This window comes from Xiphophorus couchianus, chromosome 23, assembly GCF_001444195.1.
Source record: "Xiphophorus couchianus chromosome 23, X_couchianus-1.0, whole genome shotgun sequence".
NCBI classification, from domain to species: Eukaryota; Metazoa; Chordata; class Actinopteri; order Cyprinodontiformes; family Poeciliidae; genus Xiphophorus; species Xiphophorus couchianus.
Window position 1 is genome coordinate 15,825,529 of NC_040250.1, and position 21,340 is coordinate 15,846,868.

Genomic DNA, 21,340 nt, shown 5'->3' on the forward strand with positions numbered 1-21,340 from the left:
TGCACCAAACAGTTTTTACTGTTAACAAGTTTTTATTATTAAAAACACGACAAACTAATGATGGTAAAGGGCCGCACTGGGTTAACTCTGGGAATCTCATCTGTCCGTTTATCAATCAACTCCAAACCTTTTCTTTGTTCTGTCACAATTATCGATTTATTCCATTTTGATGATCAGGTTCCAAACTTTGCAAGGACTGACCGCCCCGCTCATCTGCTTCCTAATACACACAAAGCCAGTATCCTTCCCATTCATACCTGGTGACGTCACGCCCACATCGACACACCCACCACACAAGTGTCAAAGCCGCTGCTCCTGTCATATCAATAATTACTTATTTCATTCATATGGCTCTTACAGAGCCTCAGTGAAAACTTGTTTATTATTATTAACTGTTTGGTGCAAAACACTGATTGAAAATCGATTTATTTTTTCCTGCATGTTTATGTCTGTTAAGGCTGAGATGGAGCGGCACTGAAAGCAGCTCTTTAAACCATTCAGACTACGAACACAACAGAGACACAATCAAAACTGTCAGATGATTTATTACCCGCGATAATAACTCAGAAATAGTCCAAATTATAATGTATTTTTATTTCTTTCCTACTTACGGAAGGTTTCTGTTTATATCGTAGGTTTGTGGTGCCTTTCTATCCTAAAGAAAGATATAAAACTTCAGATATTTCACAAAAAGATACTAACATTCATGGAAAAACCTCACATAACCTTATATTAAAGCAAAAAGTACGGCGCCCACCGTAAGAAAGGCTTGCAGTATTCAATTATGCTGCATAACTGACCAGTACAGTTTTGCGAGGTAACGCAAAAGTTTTGCGAGGTAACGCAAAAGTATTGCGAGGTAACGCAAAAGTATTGCGAGGGAACGCAAAAGTTTTGCGAGGTAACGCAAAAGTATTGCGAGGTAACGCAAAAGTTTTGCGAGGTAACGCAAAAGTATTGCGAGGTAACGCAAAAGTTTTGCGAGGTAACGCAAAAGTATTGCGAGGGAACGCAAAAGTTTTGCGAGGTAACGCAAAAGTATTGCGAGGTAACGCAAAAGTTTTGCGAGGTAACGCAAAAGTATTGCGAGGGAACGCAAAAGTTTTGCGAGGTAACGCAAAAGTATTGCGAGGTAACGCAAAAGAAAAAAAATTCCCCATGTCCCCTAGAGGGCTCCGTATTTATGAAACGCTAAACTTGACAAAATCTTGACGAAAATATGCGCTTCATGCTTCCGTCACCAACGCTGACACACGCTGAGCTAGCATGTCGGTGAACACACAGCAGACAGAGCTTACCGAAAAACATGTCGCAAAAGCATGCAAAGCAGGCAACTATAATCTACGTTTTTTAAACGCGCAAAATTTTGTTTTTGATGTAATATAGTGTAATTTACTCGCAGCACAACTTTCCTGCCAGTAGCAGCTACTACTGCTACTCCTATTACATATGGCGAAGCGGATACCTTGTACATGGCATGCCCTGGCACAGCAAAAATCCAGTCATCACCAAATTAAAGGTCAGGCTTGGCTGTCGGAAGGAAAATACTCCCCCTGGCTGTATAAGACCGACATTGGTAAGTGAACACATACAAAATAGTTAAGTAGAAGGAGAGAAAGATTGAAAGGTGGAGAGAGACAGAAACATAAAGATGAGACAAAGGGATAGATAGAAGGATGGAGAAACATTAAAAAATTAGAAATAAAGAAATACAGTACTTATGATGAATAAAGAATGTTTCAGATTTTTCCTTACGATTGAAGACATGTTCAAGTACTTCTATGATTTTGAAATATTTTGTTTGTATTAATGCAACTGATTGGTCCAAATGTCAAAAATCAATTTTGAACAAAGTGTCATGGTTAGAGGAATAAGGATTGGCTTTATATTGTCTGGGATTTCACACACCAGGAGGGCTTCCTTTGCATTAGGGAAGGGTCAAATTTAAAGTGATCTTGATGGTGAGCAACTAAGAAAGGCTATAGATATTGGCAAACCTTACCTGTAGACCCCTTGTATTTTTCTCCATACTTATCAGGTCAAACCACATAGTGCAATACGATATCACTGGTCAATCTATCCGCTAAATTCTTATATTTTTTTGTGTTGTATTTATATTTACTTATATTCTATATTCTTATTCCTTGTTTCTTGCATAATTTAAGGTTTTTCTTGCATAATTTAAGGTTTTGGTTACTCACATTTGGTGTGTACCTTAGTATTTAATTTGTATTTTGTATTCTTTTGCACTTTTGCTTACTGTGTGTTATCTTTGTTTTTTGCCTGGGAGCTGCTGGTAACTTCAATTTCCTGAGGGAGTCTTCCCAAGGGATCAATAAAGTACAAGTCTAAGTCTAAGTCTATCCTCCTAGAGCTACACCTGACAAATAGGAGGATAGCCTGCCAGCAAAAATGGTGCACTCCTAGTGACAATATTCTTGTGTTTGCTAAGGAAAATGTATGTTTATTTTGAAGCAAAAAAAAAAAAGAACAGACTGGGTTTGCACTGCATGAGAAGACAAAATTTAATTTACCACCATTCAGCAGCCAGAAATTATCAGCATAAGTAAGGCAGTAACAACAGCATCTGTTGTTGGGGGCGTTGTTTCCCTCTATGAAAGACAGATACCAGCCACATTGTGCTGCACATTAATTCAGTCGCTGTTTATATCTGCTGGTGGATCTGAGCCGCTTCGACTGTAGGAGGAGATGGAGACAGATTACATCATTCCCTCGCCCAGCTCCTTATCACAGCAGCTGCACTTATATACCCCGAGTAGAACAATGTTATTAGAAGCTGAAGAGAGCCAAACAAATAGAGATGGAGTGATGGGAAACTGGGAGGTTAATTGATAAAAGTTCAGAGTCAAAGTTATGAATCTTGGATTAGGAGTTAGAGAATAAAGTAGAAGTCTCTTGAGAAATCAACAGTAGATTTAATATAAACAATTGAGAATGAGGAGTGATATATAAAGGATGTGAATATTAGTTTTAGCAATTGTGTTTTTAAGCTATCGTGTCAGGGAAATAATCAAATTTCTTGCACAACAGATGCTCTTCCTCTAAGAGTTATTGATTCATTTTGTAAAACTGCAGGAGTTAGGTTTCAGAGGAATATGGTGACTAATTGCTGAAGATTCTTTCTTACCATGTGACAAGTAAACAAAACCTCTGTGGCTTCTATGTTTAGAGCATATCTGCACTAGTGCACATGAGGCTGTTGTATAGTTAATTACTTTCCACTTGTCCAGCTGAAGCTTGTAATCGTTCCTGTCATTATGGTTTTTTTTTGGAGGGTAAGCTCTGAAAACAGGGGGGCATTGGTTCTAGCTCTGTGTTTTCCGACGTGAGAACAAAACCAAATGAGAAGTCGAGAGACTGTATTAAATATCTGGGAAATTGTATGTGTGTGTTTTGCTGTTTCTGTAGATGAATCACAAGTTATCCAAAAAAAGGTAATTTATATTACCAGTTTAGATTTCCATTTAGAGGGAAATCTAAACATGGCCAACGAGGAACAAGCAGTGGCGAAAGCTTGTGGAATATTTTTAACAGAGGAAAAACAACGCCAAAGAAATCTTTGTCATCCACCAGACTTTCTGGTAGGCCGTGGCAGTTGTTTTGTCTGATGTATTTTTCCCCTCCATGTTTCTGTCACCTTTCTGATTGGCTACGGGTCACATTCAACAGACTGCATGCTTGTTCTGTAAATATCTGCAATAAAATACTTCATGCAAAAATGGCTGCAGACATTTTTGCATGAAGACATAGGCCTTAGTCCAGTCTAGTATTGCAACAGCTGTATTTATATCAACACATTATAATTGGCTCTAATTTTAATGAAAACCAAACCCACAGCTTTTTCTAACAATCCCCAAATATCAGTGCAGTGCAGCTGAATCCTCCTCCAGTCTCCACTGTTAACTGCTTCTCACACAACTCTGCATATTAAAGTGGGGCCTCAGTGCCTGTTACTCCACTTCAGATTAAATATCTTGACAGACAGACCATGAAAAAATGAATGTTTAAGTATCACAATTATAGTATGCATTATGTTGTTGTGAATTGCATTAAAATTCAGATTTATTTTCAAAACTGCTGAGACATATCTGCTTGAATTTTGTTTAAAATAAGACTTTTGCTCTTCCTTTTTTGACAATAACAGACCCTAATATAAGTACTCTTTTGTTTGTGCTTTCTTTTATTAAGATTGTGTTAAGAGTGTGTCTGCATGTGGATGTTAGTGATTGTTCATATTGGAAACCTGGCAGTGATAATAGCATTCATAAATTACCAGGAGATCCCTGCAGAGCCTGATAGCTGGTTAATCAGCTGTTATGCTCCTTCAGGGGGACTGTGAGCACTTAGATATGATTATTTCAGTATGGTGTGTACCTCTTTATGCACCTTCGTGTTTGTATAAAAATGTAGCATGTCTTTGATGCCTTTTAATACCTGCAACATGTTTCACAGTATATATCTGGGTTTTTTTTGTTTGTTTGTTTGTTTTTGCATTGTGAGATGTTTCAGTCACTTGCCCTAGTGTTAAATTGTTCTCCAATGTATTTTCACACTGTGACTTTCCTGATTTTTGTCAGAGCAAAAGATGGTCTCCTTAAATCATTCTTCAAGCATTTCTGAAGCAGCGCAGTTGTACTAATCATCTCCAGCGATGACATGTGTAAGCTTTTGAAAATCTCATTTAATTATTCTGCAGCTTCAATTAGATATGGGATTCTTCAGTAGGGTTGGACATCAAGTCTCAATTTATTGGAACTGGGACTAGCGTTTCAGTTCTCCCGCAATCGTTCAAATTTTTGCATTTCAATTCCTAGTTTTGATTTCCAGTCCGCCAAATGCCAAATCTAATGTTTATATTCAAGTAAGTACGTGTGACATTTCTAAACTATTTGGAAATAATCCTTGTGAAAAATTCATAATGATGTTCATAAAAGGTAAAAAGCAAATTGTATGAAAATTAGTTCAGACATTGAGAACATTTTGTGCAAAAAAATGCAAACTGACAGTATTGTCACAAGATCATGAAAGAAGCTTAAAAAAGGAAAGCACAACAAATAGCAATGGTCTTATGTGGAGCATTGACTGTAACTTCTGTAGAAAGGTCTGTTTGGATGTGTTGTTGGAACCAGGAATGGTTAGATTCAGATGGGATTCACTTTACTGACACAATCTTTTTTCATAGTTTTCAGAATTATAATTCGCAGACATTGTTTACATCTGGATTTACTGCTTCTGGATTTTTATGAGGGGTGAGGGGCCATGGAGGGCCTAAAAAGATCTGAACCAGGCCATGAAAAAGTTGGAATGCTAATGACCTGAGACCACTTTTTTTCATAGTGTGTAAAACTCCCTGTCGAATCCAATGATGATGATATGAATAAATCCTAGGTCTGGCAGTGGGACCAGTATTGTGTGTTTGGCTGAGCTCCTAGAAATGGAAACATACACACTGTGCCTGTTCTACTTGGTATTTGACTCTGAAAACTCATGGGTCACATTACAAACAGAGAACAAAAAACATGCAATGTTTCTAAAATTCAATCTGCACTTTGGACACAGTGATAATTCTGCTTTTAGTTCTTGTGCCTCTGCAGTGATCTAATGAGCAGTGAATCTAAAAGCTTCCCAACGACACAACTCAGCTAGCTGCTGTCGACGTGCCCGATCAACTGATTTTACTTTTACTTTGATTTAGTTTTCATCTCAGAAATGGAATCCTAATGTGAACATGCAAGGTGTTGTGTAGCTTTCAATTGACAATGTTTAGTTTGTTTTTTCAGCAGATCAGTTCTATTGATGTGGAAAACAATCAACAATATATTTTTTGTGCAGTTCATGAAGACACTGGGATGACTTTTAAGTGTATTTCAGGTTGCAACAGCAAACAATAGCGCAAATGAATAATGACAAATTTCTTTTTCAAGTCACAAATCAAAGAGCAAACTTAAAAATGCTCCTACTAAAATAAAACTGCGTGGCTGAGGACACGCAGACTACAGATTCATCTTTATTAGAGCAGTGTTTAGGAAATGAGGCCTGGGGGTGTTATTGGTTGAACTGCTGCTGTTCTCTGATGTCGTTCACTTTGTCTCCTTCAAATCAGGACATATACTCCTTTCATCTTCTATTCTAAATCATATCTGCTTCTTGTGTCTCATGTCTAAGTAATACACAAATCAAATTAAAGCGATTGAAGCTGACATCAGATCAGATAAACAGCAGCTTTTAGATTTACTGAGAGATTTGTGGGAGGCCCATTTATCTTGGGAGGCATCTGCTGGTTTGGAAATACTGCAGACAGTTGAAGCAGAAAAGTATGGGTTTGTATTGTTTGCATAGAGTAGTTGTAATAGTTATAATTTAAATATTAGTACAGTAGCCGTGTGTTTTTAAGGCTTGGAGAAACTACGCAGTGCGTCTGCCATGTCGTGACCATATAATTAAGGAATAGGGAACAACTTTGGTTGCCTTTAAAAAAAAAATTTGTTCCAAAATTGCCAGGTTTTGACGTTGTCCATCATTCTTCTCTTTTACATCACAAAACCCTAACTTGTTGGGGCTTGTGTGAACTTTTTATGCCAACTCTAAATGTTCCACACGCAGCCAGTGAAGGGAAAAATATCATATTTTCAAACAACAACCAAGGGCAGAAACCGAGAGACGCTCAGGAAAAGAAGCAACAGAGTGTGAATGATTTTCTTAACATGGCAACTGGTAATTATGAAGTTTCAGTGATGCACAACTTTTAGCTCTGGAACTTCCTTTTTTCAACGGTCTTTATTTTTGGATACGTTTCTTTCTCACAATGTTTGATTACATTTATTTTATTTTTTTTAGATGGTGGGGTAAACTAAGAAAAGTTATATAATACAAAATGGTACCACTGATAATTACGTTGTGATGGTTTTAATTAACGAAGACATTGTGTTTCAAAGGAAGTGCTAAGCATACCATAAATGTTTTAATTACCTGGCAAAGTTACAAATAAAAACAATCTTCTTGTGGTAATGTCACAATTTGTCTTCTTATTTCACCACATTGTTTTGCCATTTGTGAACAGCAAGAACCTACTTTTGCTTTGTTTGTACAGTGGAGCCATATTTCCCATTTATGTCTGACTTTTCAGGCTAAAGGTAATTGTGGCTGCCAGCAAGCTTTGGCTTTAATTCAGCAGAACAACTGGAGCAGCTTGCAGCTTTTACTCCACTACAGTAAGATAAAAGCATGCTTGAACTGCATCCTGTTAACAGTGTTTGCTCTGTCCACCATGGAAGGTGTTTCATTATGCAACACGTGATTGGAAATATAATGCGTAGGCCAATATGGTCATAAATGAATTTTACAATAGTTCAACAGATGTCCTTTCTACACAGTGCTCTTGCTGTGATATATCCTGAGTAAAAAGACAACAAGTGGCTGTTTTTTTAGTATGGGGCATTTTAGCAGTTTCCTAGGGCAGCAGAAAGTTAATAATCATCAGCACAAGTTAATAAGATATAGCTTATCGGTAAGTTGCCCCCTGAACACATATTCTAATGTTTTTCTGCATCTGTAATCAAATAGGACTTTGCTCCCCTGTGTGTTAAGTAGGTGGAATTTGGAGGATGGGTAGCATGCTTTGTGCAAGACTGCATGGGATATATTCCTCTTCAGATACACCAATCCTTGCAGAGTATTAGGGGGGTTTGTGCCTATATCCTGCAGTCATTCGGCGAGAAATTAGTCGGCATATTCAACTAATTGACCGAACAGTGACCAGTACCAGTAACAGAAGAGAACCCACACACACATTTGTTAAAACTGTCACCGATAATCTATGGAGGAAATCTAGCTCCTCCTCCTCCTCTCACTTGTTCTACTGCCATCTGCAGAAATATGCAGGTTGGTCACAAACAATCAGTCAGGGTCTTAGGACTGTCAATCACCCTCGTGTATGAATGCTCACCCAACCTCCACTGAATCCCCTTACTTGGTGTTTGAACTAATTTGCTTTTGTCATTGTGCAGCATATAGGAATACTAAAAAGAAACACAAAAAAAACGTATTCACAGAACAGATTCAACACATAAATTCAGAGGAATGAAATGGATCATTCCAAGAAAAATGAGAGGTCAAAGAACAGAATTCCTAATTCTCTAATGTCAACATGTTTGATTTGTTTGCAACATAAAGCTTTTACTTTCATTTCTTCTTTCTGATCATTATTGGGTTTTCAAGTTTTCTGTTTTTGCCACAAAACTGCATTGACAGAGGTAATTCAAAAAGGTTAAAAAAATGTCAGCTATAAACAAACATGTTGAATCTTAACTTGAAGGTCGAGTAGATCTGCAGTGACAGGTTTTGTTATGAAGCATAAGAGCCCATATTTTCTCTCCAACAGATCAATATTTATCACCAAAGAGAACAGGATATTTGGACTCTTTCTTATACTTTAAATAGTTTTTTTTCTGTCTCCCTTGTTTAGGTGGTTTCCCAACTGCTTCTCCTCAGCGGGATGATGCTATATATAAACCACTGCCAGCTGACTTTTTGTACATTTTCACCTCAGTTGGTATTGAGTGTTGGAGCTCCCACATAAACCTGTCACCTGGCAGATTTCTGTCAGCCGGTACTTTTCTACATGTTAATTAAGATAAAGAAGTATTACAGCCGGTCTTTAACCGGCTGTAATATCGAAACAAAACCATGCTGACCGATTGAGGAAAGGTACGGCAGAGGTTGTGTATGTGTGTGGTTACATATCAGACATCTGTGGTGAAGGCTAATGAAAAACAATTCGTGCTGAAAATAAGATTTGACAGGAGACAAGAAACTGCAAACGCCTGCCTCAATTGTCATTACTCCCTCGTTCTCCTCTCACTTGCTTCAAACCATTATCATTCGGTCTTTCACTTTCTGTCATTTTCTCTCTGTATTTTTCTTTGAAGACCAGAAGCGGATATTGAGGCAAGTAGGGGGCAACAATGATGGGAGGTTTAATAATATCCACCATTGAGTTATTTATAAGTTTTAGAGTTCATCCTTAAAACAATTTAATTAGCTGTGAGAACAGAGCCTTCAGTGCAAATTACTTATGAAAATTTCTTAGTACCATTACCTACTTTTTTTGTTCTTTCTAAAACACTGTCAGCCATCTGCCTTCTTTCATAAATTAATAGTGATAGGCAGCGAGAAATATTAGAAAATGTATCTCGCTTGGTAAAAAGGCACTTAAGAAAGGCACTTATTTTTGGAGAAAACTCAATCCTTTATAAAGAAACAGCCAACTACAGAGATTTAAAAACTTGATTCAAATACAAAAAACTTTATACTTTTGCAACAATTTTTACTTTTTTCATATTTGTTTTTCAAAACAGTCTTTAAACTCATCACTCCTTTGTGGCAGCCAGAGGTTTCAGAAGACCCATCACCAGGAAGTAATCATAGGCAGACCTTTAGCCATGACAGGGGCACCTTCATGTTAAAGAAAGGTGAGTTTCAGTTTTGCAAATTGAAAGTTTTTTTTTCTCTCTGTTTCTCCCTTTCTCTCTCTCATGTCAGAAAGTTTCGTTTAAGGATGAGCCACACTGGTGGAGGTCCTCAATTTTCTCCTGATAGCTTACCTGACTTCTTTAGATTTACCAGTGATGTCACACAAGGAAGCAGGTGTGAATTCATTAACTCAAAACATTGCAAGTTGTCTTATCATAAGCTTAAAATGTCAAGACATCATAATCTGTGCTTTCCCAAATTGGTGTTAGAAATCTTAGATTAGTGATAGAATCTTCAGATTAAAAGATTCCCTCAGCAATCAAATTTAAATTTAATGAGTAGAAAGAAATTGGGTAAACCTAAGAGACAAAACTTAATCAGAATGCTTGTCAAACACTGATAAAACAAATCTACGAATGTATTTTTATAGTGTGTGTAAAGATCTGCTTTTAACTGTATACTTAGGAGGTTCTGTGCTAGAGCTGAGGACGCTTTACCAGTGTTGATATGGGAGCTGGAAGAAATGGGATTAAAATTAAAAACAGAATATCTCACATGCGTGTGTGCTGAAACTAAACTACAAGAAAATAAAAACTGCATGACAAATGGGAAAAATGCCTCAAACAAGATCTAAGATATTATCAGCTTGCAAGAATTAAGTGCCAATGAGCTAAAGGAGTAGACAAAGAGCTTGTATAAATTGCATCATCTGTGGCATCTTATTTGTCAAAATTAAAACTTTTTCTCATTTTGTTACTTTTACTAGGGATGATTTGGTGAGTAAAGTAAGAAAACTGGAGTCACGTTTGACTTACCTCGCTCCTGGCAGTGACAGTAACCTACATGTACACGCAAACTGTTATTTGCACTCTATATTGATTTATACTGAAAGCAGTAGCCAAGCAATTATAACACCAGGCACTGACACTGTAGGACATCAAACTTCTGACATTTAAAACAAGAAAAGCTTTCTCCCTGGAAGCACAGAGCATGAACTGTTCTTCATCTGACACTAAGTTCAAAATATATCCATAATAAATAAACAACAAGCCTTTGCACACACCCCTCTACTTAAATAATTGATATATTTATGGTATAATGAAATAATTTTAATTTAAAATTTTAAGTGTTTTTAATTACTTCTACAGTAACTCATTCTAACCACATAAAAGGCAACGCTGCAAAGTGTCAGTCCATATACTGACCACCAATGGCTTGACACATTGTCCAATCATTCATTTAAAATTCTCAGAATGTTGGAAAAAGTGCACAAATAATTCCTGTTGGGAAAAAAAAGTAGAATATGTAATGCTACTCTCTTCTTCTATTACCAATACCCTTAATAAATAATTTAAACAGTAATAGACAAGATTCAAACTTTAATTAACTTGATTTGCCCCTGCTAAGCTGGGAAATTTAAATTCTTCAGCTCCCGTCTTCTTTTGTCTTCTCCCAATCAAGTCCACACTTTTATATAATGTTCTGGTTTTATCAAACGTGAAAATGAGTGTCTACAACTAATAGACTGCATCTCGATTTACATCCACTTCCCCTACCATCACAAAACATGGCAGAAAAAATGGCAAGGAAAATTAAAAGCCTAATTTTTGCAGAACAACCCTGGTTGTTATCTTTATTGCTTATTCAGAGCAATAATCATCCAACAAGCAAAGTGACAAAGTCACTTTGCCTTCTCAATAAGCACTGTAAGCTATTGTAAATTTGCCCAGCAGATAATCCAAAATCACAAGAGAATATAATGAACCAGGACTTGCTCCTTACATCTGTTTACTTGAACAAAAAGTACCCAATCTGTACACAATCTGTACAATTTCTGGCAAACACCAAGGACAGCAGCGTGCGTCACTTACTGTTTGCTGTTGCTGACATAACCCCAATCAGTCTTCCCTTTCATTTTTAAAAGGTAAATAAACTAGCCTCAAAAAATTATAAGAATTTATATTAAAATTGTTTTTAGTTATTAAAGTTAAGGTCCTACTGCCCTCTTGTAGTGGATTGTGTTGACTCAGTAATCAATTGTAGCAATATAGGTATTTGTTCAGGTTACAACAGATTATATACTGGATCACCAGTTACTGCATGACCATTGGTTCCCATTGGTTTAGCTCCATCTGCCGATGAGATCATGTTAGGATAAACGGAAACTGTAGTATAGAAAACTACGGAGTAAGAAGCTAAAATGCTGACAAGTTGTTTTGCACAAAGAAAAAAACTAAAGTTTATTAAGAGGTCAGCACATTTTTCTAAAGTGAAAATGAAAAAAAATGCTACCAAAGAGCTATTAGGCAGAGACATTGAGTTTCAAAATGTATGGAAATCTTTAGATGATGCTCATTTTGTTAATTTTAACACTTCTTCCCTGAATTCGATGATTAACTGAACAATATACGACCATATTGAAAGTGCTGTTTGTAGCGTAATTTTCTTTTTCAACAGCAATCGCAATAAATATTCCTGAATTGTGTTATCAAGCAGAAATACTACACATTACTCCGCATTTCTATTTTAAAATAAGGAGAAACATCAAACCAAAGACAAATGAGACTTGGACATAAACTAACCTCAGTTTAAGACAACATGGAGCACTGCGCCATTATAGGTAAGCCAGACCTTTGCTAATCTGTTATATATCCATACTTGATTATTTTAATGACTGTAAGCTGTAAGGAAATCTTAACATATCTTCCCTCCTTCCAATTTTCAGGCTTTAAGTGATCAGGGCAATATTTAAATGTTGTAAAGCTGTAGGTCAGTAGCTCTCAAAGACTGGTGTTGGGCATTGCGGTTTTAAGGAATTTATTTTTATCAGCATTATTTAATTAATAGAATGTCTCACTTTTATCTGACCTTTTGCTTGATTTGTTGCTTTGATATCTTTACCCACTAACTCTTACATTTAGCTTAATTCATGTTCTGTATTTTTCTGCCTTCCGGTAGCCCTTCTTATCCTACAAGTTCTCCAACAGAAAACTCCTCCAGATCACAGTGTGTGTTTTCTTTTCCAACAAATTAGCCTCACATTCTTACGTTGTTATTTTCACTTTCTTCCTCTCCCACATAAGCTTTATAGGCCTGTGCTATGTCTGATATCAAACAAGCAAGACCTTTGCAGGGGAATTTCAATTACGTATAACAAAACGTCCTGCCTGTGAGCAAAACTGTGTCAAAACTTCTTATGGATAACAGCATTGGGAGAGGTTTGGCTAGTTTATGGATTAGGACCTGTGCCTAATGACTTGCATAAGCCATTTCCTGTTTGGCAGCAGTGATGGAATACAAACTCCTCATGTTTTATGGCCTCTTCAAGTAAAGAAAGAGAATTGAAAATTGAGTGAAATCACCAAATGTAATTTAGGTATTTTGCATTATGTAAATCACATGTGTTTTGTGGTTGATTTTAAAGGGTGTATATCCTGATTTTTATACCTTGTTCCTTTTTGTTCTGTTCTGTGTTGTTGCACACAGTACTTGTATGCATTTTCATGTCCAAAATCAAGAAATATGTAGAAAAGTGTAGATGTAAAAAGTGAGCAAAAGCCAGCCATCACTCTGCTGCAGCTTGCAGCAGTGATGGTAAATGGCTTTGTACTTGTATAGCACCTTATCAAGTCCAGAGGACCCCAAAGTGCTTCACACTACAGTCATTCACCCATTCATGCACACGCTGATGGAAGAACTCTGGTCTCAGACACTGATATATAAAACTATGGTCATTCAAAATAATGGTATTACAGTATTAATTTGAGCTTGTAAAGTGAAAATTTACACTGCCATGTGTTAGGCAAGGGGGACAAAGGAAGAAATGTTGTCTAAAAAAGGATCTCAAAAATACTCTGCATTGAGCCCAGTCTGCTTGTTACTCACCACATCAAACAAGCACAATTTTATAACACATAAAATTCTGGCTACAATCAGGAACTGCTCCAATTCTGACTGGCATTATTACTTTGAAGCTTGTGGGCATTATTCTTCCAACTTCTTCTAGCAACTGCATCATTGAATACCTTATATCTAAGCCATCCAGTGATTACACAAGCTTTTTTTTTTCCACATAAGGGTTTAACTGCAGTAAAAAACAAAACAATACTCAAAAGACTTGCTCTGTTTTCTCAGGCAATAAACAAGTTGTTCCTAGAGCTAACTATCATGGGTAAACATCCAGGAAGAACATATGGGGAGCATTTATAGGTATTCAACAAAGAGGCTATCAGCAGATACCTTGTACCAACAGACATGTAAAACTTAAAAGCCATGGTAGAGGAACTCATTTTCTTACCTTATTACCCATATGCTCAGTCCCCAGCCGCAGCTTTCGAGATTTGACTGTTGATTTCTAGTTCAAGCTGGGTGTAGTAGTCATGACATACACTGCATCATGTTATTTCCCCTCAGCTTTTGGTTGTTCCTATGCTTAAACCCAAGATTTCAGTTGTTAAATAATACTGGAGCAAAAAGGTTTTGAACAAACACTGTTTTGGGATGGTGAGGAGAGAAATCTGTTCTCCTCACCTGTTTCCCCAGAGCTAACAGTCATTCATTACGCAGGTAATCTTTGCGGCTAAACTCTTTATAACATCGACCAGACTTCTCCCTACAGAAATGAAAGTGCTTTTTGTTTTGAAGGATGCGGGTCAAATGTGTGTTTTAAAATATTTATATGTTTTGGAATACAGTGGAAAGGTTGATTGTGATTTATTTATGCTTCACACATACTTTCAAATTGTTCAGTTTTTCCCACTCTAAAATACAATATTTGCTGTTCAATCTCTATTTTTGCTGGAGCAGCAGATATCCAGCTACATGATAGAAACTACTGGACTTTCTATGACGAAATGTAAACAATGGATAGGTGTGAAAACTATTTGTTTCTCAAATAGAAGTTGTAATTAAATGATCTCAGACTGATACCTTTCAGACACTTTATGGCCAATAAATCATGCCAATCAAATCTATCCTAATCCATATTTCAATTGTGTCTTTAGTGCATGTGACTTAACTTCAACATTTTCCTTTTAATTGAGTCTCTGAATAACCGTAGAATTTGGCCACTTTCGTTCAGCTCCTTTCTGTTCCCCATTAGTGATCCACTGTACGAATTAAACAACAAAATCATTTTAAGTGAGTTCTAACCTGACTAGCAAGTCAACAGCATACACAGCACATATGTTGTTCTTTTGTGGAGATGCTTACTTCATAAAAGGACCTCAGCCAGGTATTGGCTGTGCCACTTTTCATGTTTGTCTTCCAGCTTCTTTGTTTTTCTGTTTCTTTAACAAGCACCTCTTGTGCTGTAAGTATTGTTGTTGTTTCACCATTGTTTTTTGCTATCATATACTAGCTTTTGTTGTTTTGGTTTTTGCATTTTGTTGACCCTTCTGGGCCACCGTAGTGTTTAGCAATCTGAGCCTCAAATCTATCTTTCATTTCTTGTTTCTTTCTTTTCTCTTTCTCTCTCTCCCTCTCTGTCTCTGTCTACCTTTTAGCGAAACAAATGTCTGATTCCATACCATGACCAAAAGATCTCTATGTGGACATTATGATAATTGAACTATGTAATTGCTAAAGAGAATATTCTGTCATGGCCAAAGAATTTTGACTTTCCCCTTATGAGTTGATAGAAAAGTAATTTAACGTTAAATTGAGAAAAAGACTGAGCTCTTATTGAATTGGGAGTGTTGGTGCCTTCACACTGGGATCACATTTTGTGCAAAAATACTCAAAACTTGGTGGTGCTTTTGCAAAATTGGCAAAATTTTGGCAGTAAGAGGGAACTTGTAAGGAACAGCTCTCCTCATTCTTATCCTGGTTCTTTAAAGACATCTGATCATTTGTTTCTGATTTGAAACACAACCTATTATTAAACAAGTGCATTTACACATTGAATAGACCTTTACATAAATGTTTGATGCTGCTAGAATTTTCCGAAAAGGACTGATGTGACTGATATAAATCTACTGATGCATGCACAATTTTATCATCATCACACCTTTATTTGATAACAGCACTTGCTGATGTTGCATACACTTGACTGATGCCAGCAAACCCAAGGAGGATGATGTCACTCGGAAACGCAAAAAGCCAACTATGTCATTCATGAGGCGTCCAGATAGAGAAATGAGTTTGGATACTTTATATTAAATAAAACCTTCAGCAGAGAGAAGAACCTCTTTGTTATCTAATCAAAACACATATATCATCAGAGACTTTTTAAATTACATTTTTTATGATTGCACTTTATCAAACTGAAATGCTAGGGAGAAATCTCTTTTTAACTTTTTCAGTCACAGACACCCGGTTATTCTTCAATAATAGCAACCATGAGCCCATGTCAGACTGCAGGAGGTTTTTTTTTTCCAGATATTTGATATGATCTAAATTGGATTCATATTTAAAATTAAACTTACTGTAAGAACTAAAATAATTTTAGCAATCTAACTTTGCACTTTGATACATTTTCCAGACGATGGCCTGATGAAAAATAAAATCATGGTGTTAGATGGGATGTAATGTATTTTCAAGTTATTTAATTGCTCTGGATTACTAAAAGTATGTCAGAGTAAACATATTCAGAAGTGACTAAAGGCTGCGTTCAGGTTGATATGCATCACAAGTGAAGTTGAAGTTTTTGTGCAGTACTTTGGCCGAAGGCAGTAGTACTTAAATGTGCATATAAATAGTTTTTTAAGTTTTAAATAAAGGACCGTACAGTTCACACATTTATTATTTATTAGCTTTTTTGTTAGTTAGGAATCACGTGTTAAAATGAAATCTTTCAAACTACATGGCAGCATAGATACATGGAGTTGTGATGCCCATCTTTTGTTGAGAAATTGGTTGCAGAAATATACATTGGCTAAGACCTGACTGTACACTCCAATTTAATTAAATAAAGCACATTTCCATTGAATAAGAATAATCTAAATTAAATATACAATCTCTTTATCAGTCGCTGACTAATTAGGTTTTAATCCAGACATTGCTTTTGAAAACCTTAGAACAAAACATTTACTATAAGATTTTAAACAATAGCCATGTTTCACTTTTCAAACAAATTTGAAATGTCAGACATCAGACTTGAGCTTTTTGTTGGTTTGATTTGCCTGTCATTTGTGGGATTTATTTCTCGATTAAAACCCTTTTGCAGCTTGTTGTCCAGCTGTCATGGTAATGCTCTCACATCTACCAAAGCCTTGCGTTGTTGTCACATCTTTAGTTGGCTCTGTGAAAACAGAAATCTATAACTCACCACTTTATTCTCTCTGGACCTCTTTCAATTTGCAGCATGGATTTCCCATGGCTGTCAAAAGTGGTTGAGACTGAGATGAAGGGGTTTGGCAGAGAAATCGGATGTGTAACAAGCCACATGTGAGGCTATTGTGGGTTCAGCACGGTGCTGAAAGTGTGGAGTCATTCACAGTTCAGAGCGAAGCAGAGTGTGGCTGTAGGTTGGGTATGTGGGGACACAACAAGACAGAGGGTCCTCAGAACACCCAAATAACTCTGTTCAGTCTCCTGTGAGTGCTGTAATGATGGTACTTTGTTCCGTTAATATAAAAAACAACAGGTGGTAAATTTCACTGAGTGTAGTAGATTAGGATCTCTGCTGATATTCAAAATGCAACTCAACAGTTCTGTTTATGTCTGCGAGGGCTTTTATCTGGGTTCTTGAGGGATTTGAACATCATCACTTCTGTTGCTTATGTCTGCTGGCATTTACCAAAGAGCCACACACTGAATGTTTTTCGAAATGATTTGTGATTGTTAGTGGTAGAGCCGTCTTCTTTGGACCACAGAGTGGTGGCATCCAGTCCTCCAGCTGAGGAAGCAGGCTGGGACCCACAGCCAGTGTTGATCCTCCCAGTAAAGGCCACTGGTGGGGATAATTGATGGTAGGTTTCAATGTTCTGCTTCACATGTGGCAATGAAGCTGCATTTCCCCACTTTACATGGGCTGGTAGTTGCAAGTTTGTCACAAGTCCCAAGCTACACTTTTAAATTGTAAGCACAGAGGTGAAAGTATGAATCCAATTATAACTTTTTTCAGTAACAGTATTTCAGCAAAACTTCTGCCTTCCAAAAAGAGTTTGTAATATGGTAACATTAAAAATACAAATACATAATTTTAATAATAAGAATTATCAGCATATTTCAAAGGATTTTGGTTACAGAGAGTTTGTCAACAATAATATACTGTGTACCCACTAAAATATTTTCAGTGGGTTAACAGATGGGGCTAATAATAATAATAATAATAATAGTGTTGCAATGGCACATAATAACCAAAAATGTTTTATTTAATTATATTGCTATAGTAGAACTTGAAGTTTGTCGATTTGATATGTGACATCAAATCGACAACTCACCAAAGTTTTTATAACTCAGCAGTATTAGTATCCATGGCTTTAGAGGAATATAACTCCACAGATTAGGGTGTACTTATTTATCAGTGCCAATTTCCTTAATTTTGGGAGATCAGTGGTCAGATACAATACTTACATGGGTAGCAGATCTTATCCTCCAATCTTATCCGCCGATCTTATGTATCTCAAGAAGGTTTAAAAGTCAACAATTGTTGATTTCTGCTCTCCCTTCAGAGAAGTTTGACTTCTCTGAAGGGAGAGCATGACCTGGTCCACCATGCTCCAGAAGTACCATCTTTTCCTTTAATTCGTTTGTCTTTTACCAAAATTACTTCTCCTCAAAATCCCTGTGTGTTTGAAGTGAATGAATAAACAGACTTTTAAAAAATCAGTAACTCAGTATCCTTCATTCTTAGCATATTACTGATCAAGTTTATCTACTCCCTTTAGATAGTTTAATGCCCTGGATATTGTGTCTGCAGGCTAATTTTAATGCTTCAAAAGACCTAGATCCCTGTGTGCTTTAGTGCTATGAATAATAACTAGCAATGATTAATCAGTTTATCATGGATTTTAACTTTTTAAATATCTCAAAACATTTTCATGCTTCACCTCTGACTCTGTCATAACAAACAAAATGGACCAAGATTATTTTTTTCCCACATAGTGTTTATTTGCATAAACTTTGATGATTTTCTGTCTGACATGAAACTGTGTTTTGTGAGTGGCACAGGCACCTGTGCATTTAATAAAAACAAGTTGGCAGAAAATCTTGTCATAACCCCTGTCAATAGTCATTCATCAAAATCTATCAAGCAGACACTGTAAACATCCAATATATTTCAGGGTCTCTATTGCTTTTTGCTACTAAAATATGAAAATTTCCTAATACTGGTTTTTGCCTTCTATAAAATCCCATCTGTGAAAATGAAACTATAAACCCACGAGTATAGCACCAAATTTGTAGCCTTCAGAGAAATCTGGTTCCTACAGATGTAATAAACAAAAGATCAAGAGATCAATAAAATAACAGTGAAGTCAAACGGCCTAAAGGCGTAAGGTACCTTCACTGTTAACATTTTGTGAAACAGAAATAAAGCAGAGCAGTGTTGAGCTCATTTTCCTGCAGTTGTGTATTACCCAAAAATATGAAAAACAGAGACTATCAACACAAATTAAAATAGGATTCAGGAACAAAATGTTCATAAATAGTACAATAGTCAATTTGCTGAGAGGAAATAGAAAGCATCCTGTAAAATAATTAAAATGTGAAAATTCATAAAATAAATGCAGCATGTTAAAAATTTTAATTAAAAATAAAATCAGAATATCATGCACCACATTTTTCAGACAGTCTAATTTAACTTATGACACCTCAGAGTGTTTCATGTTTCAGGTTAATTTCTTGTCCAACAAACAACAACTAAACAGGAAACAATGATTAGTAAGAGCCAATACCAAAGTTTATTTTACTAATTTGAGCTGATTCATAGTCATGTTCATTAATAATTGCTTTTCTCAGCAGATGGACTCGGAGAAGAAGAGCAGATAAATTAATGTAGGTCCGTAATGGTGAGTAAATTCTAAATGAGAAGAACTTTTTGGATCATTTTGACACTTCTGCTGCACCAAATAACTTCAAAAATGTCTTTCTCAGAGCCTTTAGACCAATTGTTGTTTTCTATTTCCGGTGAAGTAGAACAACGTTATGCCCTGCAGTCTCTTAACAAACTTAAATGAAAGGAACAGAGATTGACGACTGTGCTGAAGCCATGGGATTGCAGCTTTCTTTGTTCAGCCAAAACCACAAACAAGTCCAGTCTTAATGATCTGTCAGTGGTTTCTGGTGGATTTTCTGTCAAGATGCCAAACAATTGTAGAGGCAAAGCAACTGTCAAATGTGGAGCCAGGACTTGGAAAGTTTATTCCAGAGTAAGTGATCGCTAGCATCAACACTCTGGCAATTCTGCTGTTCAGTGACACAAGAGAAAGGAAACCCCCCTGACAACCTATCCAACAGACTGAACTGGCTTAACTGTGTGAGGGGTACGTCTGCTTGGTTTTCCACCAGAAGCTGCAGGCAGCTGGCTGATAACACAGATGGGATTGACTGAAAGCAGTGCCCTTACTGCACATACGATGGTTATTATTGTTAAACTGTTTTCTGTAAGATTAAGAATTTTAGAAAAAGTCCTTGAGTCGATATTAAATGAGCAGTATTTATCATGCCAAGATAAAAAGATGATTCTGTGTTTGAGGTTATTTGAATGTGTCTTGTGATCTGTTTATAAACAAACTAATGGGAATTTATAGCTCCAATAACGTGTAATGTAGACTTTGATGAGTAATGGACCCTTGCAAGTGAGAGTTTTCATCTAAAAATGTTTTTATAATGGCAATTTCATGCCAAATCACACTGGGCAGAAAGATGTTCTGCACAAGCTTGTTGCTTTTCTATTATCACCCAATCAGTGATTTCACAGCAGGAACTATACTTGTGACAGACAATAAATCCCCCCTACTGTGACGAAGTGATTGGACTGAGGCCAAATTTCAGACCCACACAGAGTCTTCACATTATCTAAAACCCGGTCACCCCTTTGAATGATGAAACGAAGATTAATTATTTTCAACATTTCACTAGACTAATATAAGCAAATTCCTAATAGCAGAGCAATGATTATTTCCGTCAAATGTCATCATCCCTTCCAAAAAAACCCTCTTGAACATTTTCATTTTGTCACATTACAATCACAAACTCCTATATATTTTAAAACAAAGCAAAGCAGCATGTTTGAGAAGAGGAACATATTATGCAGAACGAGTTTTTGCTGCAAGTCTTTTTTGGGAGATAGGTGGACAATGTCAAAATGTAAATGCACAAGTGGATTTAGGTCTGGACTTTAACTGGGCCATTTTCTTCCATACATTATTCCGTTGTAGTTCTGGCAGTGTAAACGAAAGTGCAGCCTCTAATGAGTTTTTGTCTTCAACTAAATTTCATCGATCTTCCTCACAACTCTAGTTTGCTTTGGTGATGAAAAGCATCATCACAGCATAATCCTTTCATTGCACATCACTCTGAAAATACCATATGCTGAAACATGAAAATAGTGTTTTCAGAGTAATGTGTAGCTCTGATTTTCTGCTACACAAAACATGACGGCCACAAAGTTCAGTTTTCGTCTTTTCTGATCTGAGTACCTTCTTCCACATGTTTACTTTGTACCTTGTCCTGTAAACTTTAGCGAACTTGAACTTTACATTTTATGAACTTCTTTCCATAATGGTCTTCTAGGGGCCTTCTTTCCCTAAAAACCAGCCTTGTAGAGACCACAACTAATAGTTTTATTGTCATCCGATGTTCCCATTGGATGACAATAAAGCTCTGCAGCTCCTCTGTTTGTTCTCTAATGTTCTCCGCAACACTAAGGCCTTCAGAAAACAGCTGGATTTATACTGAAATT

At 36.6% G+C, this 21,340-nt stretch overlaps 1 long non-coding RNA gene across 1 annotated transcript; it reads left to right on the top strand.

The window, feature by feature from the left end:
• Positions 1–1,192: 1,192 nt before the first annotated feature.
• LOC114138787 (uncharacterized) lies at positions 1,193–17,402 on the top strand. Its single transcript, XR_003594301.1, has 3 exons — positions 1,193–1,576; positions 9,378–9,491; positions 17,307–17,402. It is a non-coding gene; the product is annotated as an uncharacterized LOC114138787 (long non-coding RNA).
• Positions 17,403–21,340: the final 3,938 nt, after the last annotated feature.